General features: G+C 40.7%; 1 protein-coding gene across 1 annotated transcript in view; it reads right to left on the bottom strand.

Annotated features, from left to right (window-relative positions):
* The window catches only part of LOC143019731 (uncharacterized), a 6,807-nt gene extending 6,738 nt beyond the window's left edge, over nucleotides 1–69 (bottom strand). Inside the window, exon 1 of the mRNA XM_076175699.1 lies at nucleotides 1–69. This exon is cut by the window's left edge and continues 96 nt beyond it. The gene's annotated coding sequence lies outside the window, so the exon portion shown is untranslated.
* Between the last annotated feature and the right edge of the window lie 5,931 nt (nucleotides 70–6,000).

Here is a 6,000-nt window from a genome sequence, read left to right as displayed (position 1 = left end):
CTTTTATATAAACACCTCTTCTCTTCCTCCTCCTTCTTCTCCTCCTCCTTCTCCTCCCTTTGAAGGCGCACTGGTACACTTGAGGGATTGTCTATGACGTCTGCGGGTTCTCAGAACGGGAAGTGTACCTCATCATGGCTTTAGGCCAAATATGGCCGAGAATAGGGAAAAAAACACTTTAATGAGCCAAGAGAAGGATTCATGACACAGAATAGATAGAGACAATAGAATAGAAAAAACAGTAGTTAAATTGGGATGGGATAACGAAAGAGATGGGGAGAGAAATGAAAACAGAAAAGAAGACATGAGAAGGAGGGGAGGGGAAGAAGGAGGAAAAGTCGAAACCCAAGGGAGGTCGTTAACTTCTGGTTAAGGGCATAAGGGAGCAACACGCTTGAGCTGAGAGAGAGAGAGAGAGAGAGAGAGAGAGAGAGAGAGAGAGAGAGAGAGAGAGAGAGAGAGAGAGAGAGAGAGAGAGAGAGAGAGAGAGAGAGAGAGAGAGAGAGATAGATAGATAGATAGATAGATAGATAGATAGATAGATAGATAGATAGAGAGAGAGAGAGAGAGAGAGAGAGAGAGAGAGAGAGAGAGAGAGAGAGAGAGAGAGAGAGAGAGAGAGAGAGAGAGAGAGAGAGAGAGAGAGAGAGAGAGAGAGAGAGAGAGAGAGAGAGAGAGAGAGAGAGAGAGAGAGAGAGAGAGAGAGAGAGAGAGAGAGAGAGAGAGAGAGAGAGAGAGAGAGAGAGAGAGAGAGAGAGAGAGAGAGAGAGAGAGACATAAAACAATAATTGTGAGAGTTACGAGGGAAGAAAGACGTGACTCATTTACCATCCTTTAGCTATGAATAAACACTTCTTGGGAACTTAGGGCCTACTAATCACAATACATCAGGTCCGTTGACCACCGAGTATTCATTCTCTATCCAATCTGGACAAAAATAAGACATCTACGTTCGCATAAACTACTTTTGATTTTCTTTCACTGAATTCTTCATTATCTTCTCTCCTCTCTTTTGTGATACCTCTTCCCCAGTCTCTGATTCAGAAATCTCAATAAAAATAATGTTATTTCTTATTATTTTATCTCCTTCTCGTTCATATCCTTGTCCACGCTTACAAGTTCTCGCGTCGTTGTCCGTTCATCCTTAGTTGCAACTTTCCTGATCCAAACATTCTTGAACTTGCCATTGCGTATTAATATCCAAGTTCTGGTGATTATTTCGTTGGTTTTAGTTCATGGCTCGAACGTGATGGGTAGATGCAGCACGCCCACCAAACATGGCAAGTTAATCATGAATACTAGCCTAAGCGCAAACTGAGACGCAGTCGACACAGGCGACGCAGCACAGAGCAAAGGAATACCTCCTGTTGCTGAAGTACAGTTTGAACCTCTCTCTCATTTGAAATGCTGATGTAGTACATATAGAGTCATTTCAAGCGAGTTCAGATTTCACTTTATTTCAGCAACAGGAAGTCTGCCTTTGTTCTATACTGCGTCACCTGTATCGCCTGCGTCACTTGTGTCGCCTGCGTCACCTGTGTTGCCTGCGTCACCTGTGTCGCCTGCACCACCTGTGTCGCCTGCGTCACCTGTGTCGCCTGCGCCACCTGTGCCGCCTCCGTCACCTGTGTTGCCTGCACCACCTGTGTCGCCTGCGTCGCCTGTGTCGCCTGCGTCACCTGTCTCGCCTGCGTCACCTGTGTCGCCTGCGTCGCCTGTGTTGCCTGCGTCGCCTGTGTCGCCTGCGTCGCCTGTGTCGCCTGCGTCGCCTGTGTCGCCTGCGTCGCCTGTGTCGCCTGCGTCGCCTGTGTCGCCTGCGTCGCCTGTGTCGCCTGTGTCGCCTGCGTCATCTATGTCACTTGTGTCGTCTGTTTCTCAGTTTGCGGTTAGGCTTATAAGTACTCAAAAACATAGTCAAGGATCATAATGAGAAGTTATTTTTTTTCTGTTGACTTATGAATTATTGTGGCAATTGTCCTGAGATAACACTGCGCATCCCACACCTAACAGTATTACATGACACCGAGCGAATGGCGGGTTAATGGAAGAATGAAGAAAAAAATAAATAGGGCGACATCCTACCAGCACGTATCCTGTGTTCGTTTTCATGGTGAGTGGCATGCACCATCTTTACAAAGAATATTCACGGACAGAAACAATTTTCTTTACAATAATTCTGTTCATGCAGTATCATAATATAATCTGGTCATATCTTTTTCAGCTCTGATGATGCACACTCAGTAAAGAAAATGAATCTAAGTCGAAGACTGGGGCTGTTTTCAGTAATCGGACGCAAACAGTTCGTACATGTAACACGATGAAAAAAATATGTTGATATACTTGCGTTCTTGCGAATCTTATATGCCAGACTTTATTAGCATTGATCTTAAATACTATTCAGTTAAAATGAAGTTTAGTGGATCAATTTATGATAAGATCACGAAACAATTGGTAAATATAGGACTTAAAGGGCCATTTACACAGTCAAATGATTTGTCAAACCGGTTTGTCAAACACCCGTTTGAAGTTATATCTGACCATGTGAATGGGATATTTGGTTGTCAATGCACGTTTGTCAAACGGTTTGAAGCAAATCTGGCTGAACCTGACTTTTATCGGTAGCCTGCAAGCGACATGACGTCATCAACAAACATTTTGATAGTGAGAACGACGGTCAAACGGCAAACCTCAGTAGCTATTTACACCTTGAAGTGAAAGCAACAATTAAATTTCCTGTCGGAAGTGTGAATACGGAGGAATATAATGGAAAGATAGAAATGTTATTGGATTTATCCACAGATGTAAAGAACATCCAGCTTTATGAAAGGTGAAATCAAAGGAATATTCTCACAGAATAATTAGAAATAAGGGGTTATCCTGCCCTAATTTTGAATAGACAAGTAAGCTGGCATGTAAATTTTGGTCTCTTTTGCAACAACCAATCATTTTTTCACTTCGATTTTCTTTTCTTTTTCCTTTAATGTCACCGCTAAGCCAAAAAAAAAAAAAAAAAAAATGGCTGACATTTTTAACGACATTTAGTAATTTCGTTAAAGTCAAGAACACTACAATCACAGAAACAATTTTTTGACATTTGTAAGGACGACAAATATGTCTGTCTTTCGTTCCGAAACACGGCATTAGAAAAAATTGCTGTATATTGGGAAAATTGTATATGCTTTAATATATTACTTTGCAGTTAGATTTCTCCAAGGTTTTTTTTAAAACAAAAACAGTTCCAACTTGATGATTTAATGTAAATGACTAGTTAGTCAACATCAAGAATAATGTGTGTAAACATGGTGACCATGTAATTATATCGATGTAATATCAATAAAGTTCAAAGAAGATATTTGATAAAGGATAAACAAGAGAACACGATCTATTTTTTTCACCAACTCATTTATTTAACAAGAGACTACGACTGGACTTAAAAAAATATATACCTCCCATAGCAAGTCATCGAAAAGTGGATCAAATTGCCAACGGAGATAGTCTCAGCTAATTTGTAAACATGCAATTATTCGGCAATTACGTGTAGGAACAAATAAACGATTTTTTTTTCTTCTGTTCTAGTGATCTTTAACCGACCGGGTTTTTTTTTCTGAATTTAACCAATGAAACAACACCGGTGATAATATTTTACGGTGCTTTGATCTTGGTGTGATAGAAATGTAACGGCTATTTGGTAGAAATTGTTATAACAGACCTCACCTTGATGATCTGAAACACTGGATTACAAGCACGATATGGTAAGGTTTTGTTGAGGTTTGGTAACAAATTTGTGGAAATATGCACGAAAAAAACTCGAACCATAACATTTTGGCCTGAATTAAGCCTACTAACAATGGAACCAAATTCACACTCATCTACCGACATACTTTGCTATTAACCCCTTCCTTACGATGATGCCTACGTAGGCTGTCGTTGACGTCTTGATTATATCCATTTTTGTAATTGTAGCTGAGTGACCCCCCCCATATGCTGTGAACTGGCTTGATTATTTTTTCTGTAGTTATTGATGTTCAGGAATGACAGAGAACGAGTAATACAGCTGTAACTTTATATTTTATTACATGAAGTTCGTAATGCTTCATCGAATCATCGTACATGAGGCAGCTCACGTTGCCCGCGAAAATGTGAGTTGTATTGAAGAGGTTAATATCCAACGTAAAATCAGAGTAGAATGGCTGGCTCACATTCCCTACTGTGTCGTTCATTTGATCTTTTTTTTTTAGATAACAGCACAATGTCAAGCTCAGACATTGATCCAGCATGCAAATTCAGTCTAGCACACATAATCACGGTTGCATTTCATAGACCATCAAAGTGGGGGAGATGAATGCCATACAACATTGGTAAATTTGGTAGTTTTGGGTAACCCTGCTAGAGGGCTTTTGTAATTCAACATTAGTGGTCCACTGCATAACCGGTCTATCCTCTGAGGAACGATGCAGCCTCTGTACTTCACCACAGTGTTTTAATCTTGCTTGGTAAAGTTTTATGTATGGTGACCAATGCATGTAAATTTTTGCTATATTATAATGGCTGTGGTTGTACATAAAGTCTGAAACCAGTGAACTCAACTCAACCATACTGATTAGGCGTTAGCATTATGGGCGACACTGACCTACCGCCCCTCTAATGTCAGCCGTTGTGGAGAGGGGATGGAAAGCCAAGGAAAGTGTTTTGTACTGACTAGGATACTGTCTCTGTTTAACCGTAATCTACGTCTCTCATTTTAGTCCGGCTAACGCCCCCCCACCCCACCCTCCCTAAAAAAATAGAATAAGATAACAATAGTTTAGGGTGATAGTAACTGATGATTAAGACATTCATAACCTTCATTCATCTTTTTTTTTACCGACTTTACTAATCTACCTTCCCACCGTTGAAATCTACAAACAATAAATAGTTTCAGTTTGAAGAGGGAACGAAATACTATCATTCTTTGTTACTGTAGTTTTCCCTCTCTTAATCAGCTCTGGAAGACCTTGCAGGATGTTGTTTTGTGGTTCATCATTTTGCAGATTCCTACACTTCTTTCTCTGGATCTTTGCGGGGTCCCTTCTTCTTCTGCAAAGATCGATCGACTTTCCTTCAAAACAGTGCAGCTTCCTCCTCCTCTTCCTCCTCCTCCTCTTCCTCCTCCTCCTCTTCCTTCTCCTCCTCCTCCTCCTCGGAGAAAGAAAAAAGAGGAGAAAGAGAAGAGGAAGGAGAAATTGGAGAAGAGGAGGGGGACGAAGAAGAGGAGAAAAAGGGTGTGTAGGAAGAGGAATAGGAGGGGAAGGGGATGAGAGGGAAGAGAAGAAGGAAGGAGAGATGAGGAAGAGAGAGAAAGAGAGAGAGAGAGAGAGAGAGAGAGAGAGAGAGAGAGAGAGAGAGAGAGAGAGAGAGAGAGAGAGAGAGAGAGAGAGAGAGAGAGAGAGAGAGAGAGAGAGAGAGAGAGAGAGAGAGAGAGAGAGAGAGAGAGAGGGAGGGAGGGAGGGAGAGAGAGAGAGAGAGAGAGAGAGAGAGAGAGAGAGAGAGAGAGAGAGAGAGAGAGGAGAGAGAGAGAGAGAGAGAGAGAGAGAGAGAGAGAGAGAGAGAGAGAGAGAGAGAGAGAGGGGGAGAGAGAAAGAGAGAAACATTAAGGATGCTCAGCTACGACCGAACCAGTCACCTTTGCCTTATGTGTTGGACGGCGGGGTGCCTGACCCATTTCACTAACAAGAGGTTTTTACTCTGCCTGTCGCCAAGCAATTAAATTTCGATTTGGAAAAAAATGTTAAACATCTTCGCTATTCTATTTATTAATTTAATTTTTATTTTATTAATTTCATTATTATTATTTGTTAGGTCAGTACAAGATGTATGGTGTCAGAACTGGATTAATACTTAAAATAAATAAATAAATGAAAATAAGTAAATGAATAAATAAGTAATGAATAAGTAAGTAAATAAATAATAACAAAATAAATGAGATAGATAGATAAATAGATAAATAAATAAATTAACAAA

Source organism: Oratosquilla oratoria, chromosome 38, assembly GCF_046742065.1.
Source record: "Oratosquilla oratoria isolate Oo_2021 chromosome 38, ASM4674206v1, whole genome shotgun sequence".
Taxonomy (NCBI): Eukaryota; Metazoa; Arthropoda; class Malacostraca; order Stomatopoda; family Squillidae; genus Oratosquilla; species Oratosquilla oratoria.
Note: the sequence above shows the minus strand (reverse complement) of the source record. Positions and strands in the feature narration are given on the sequence as shown.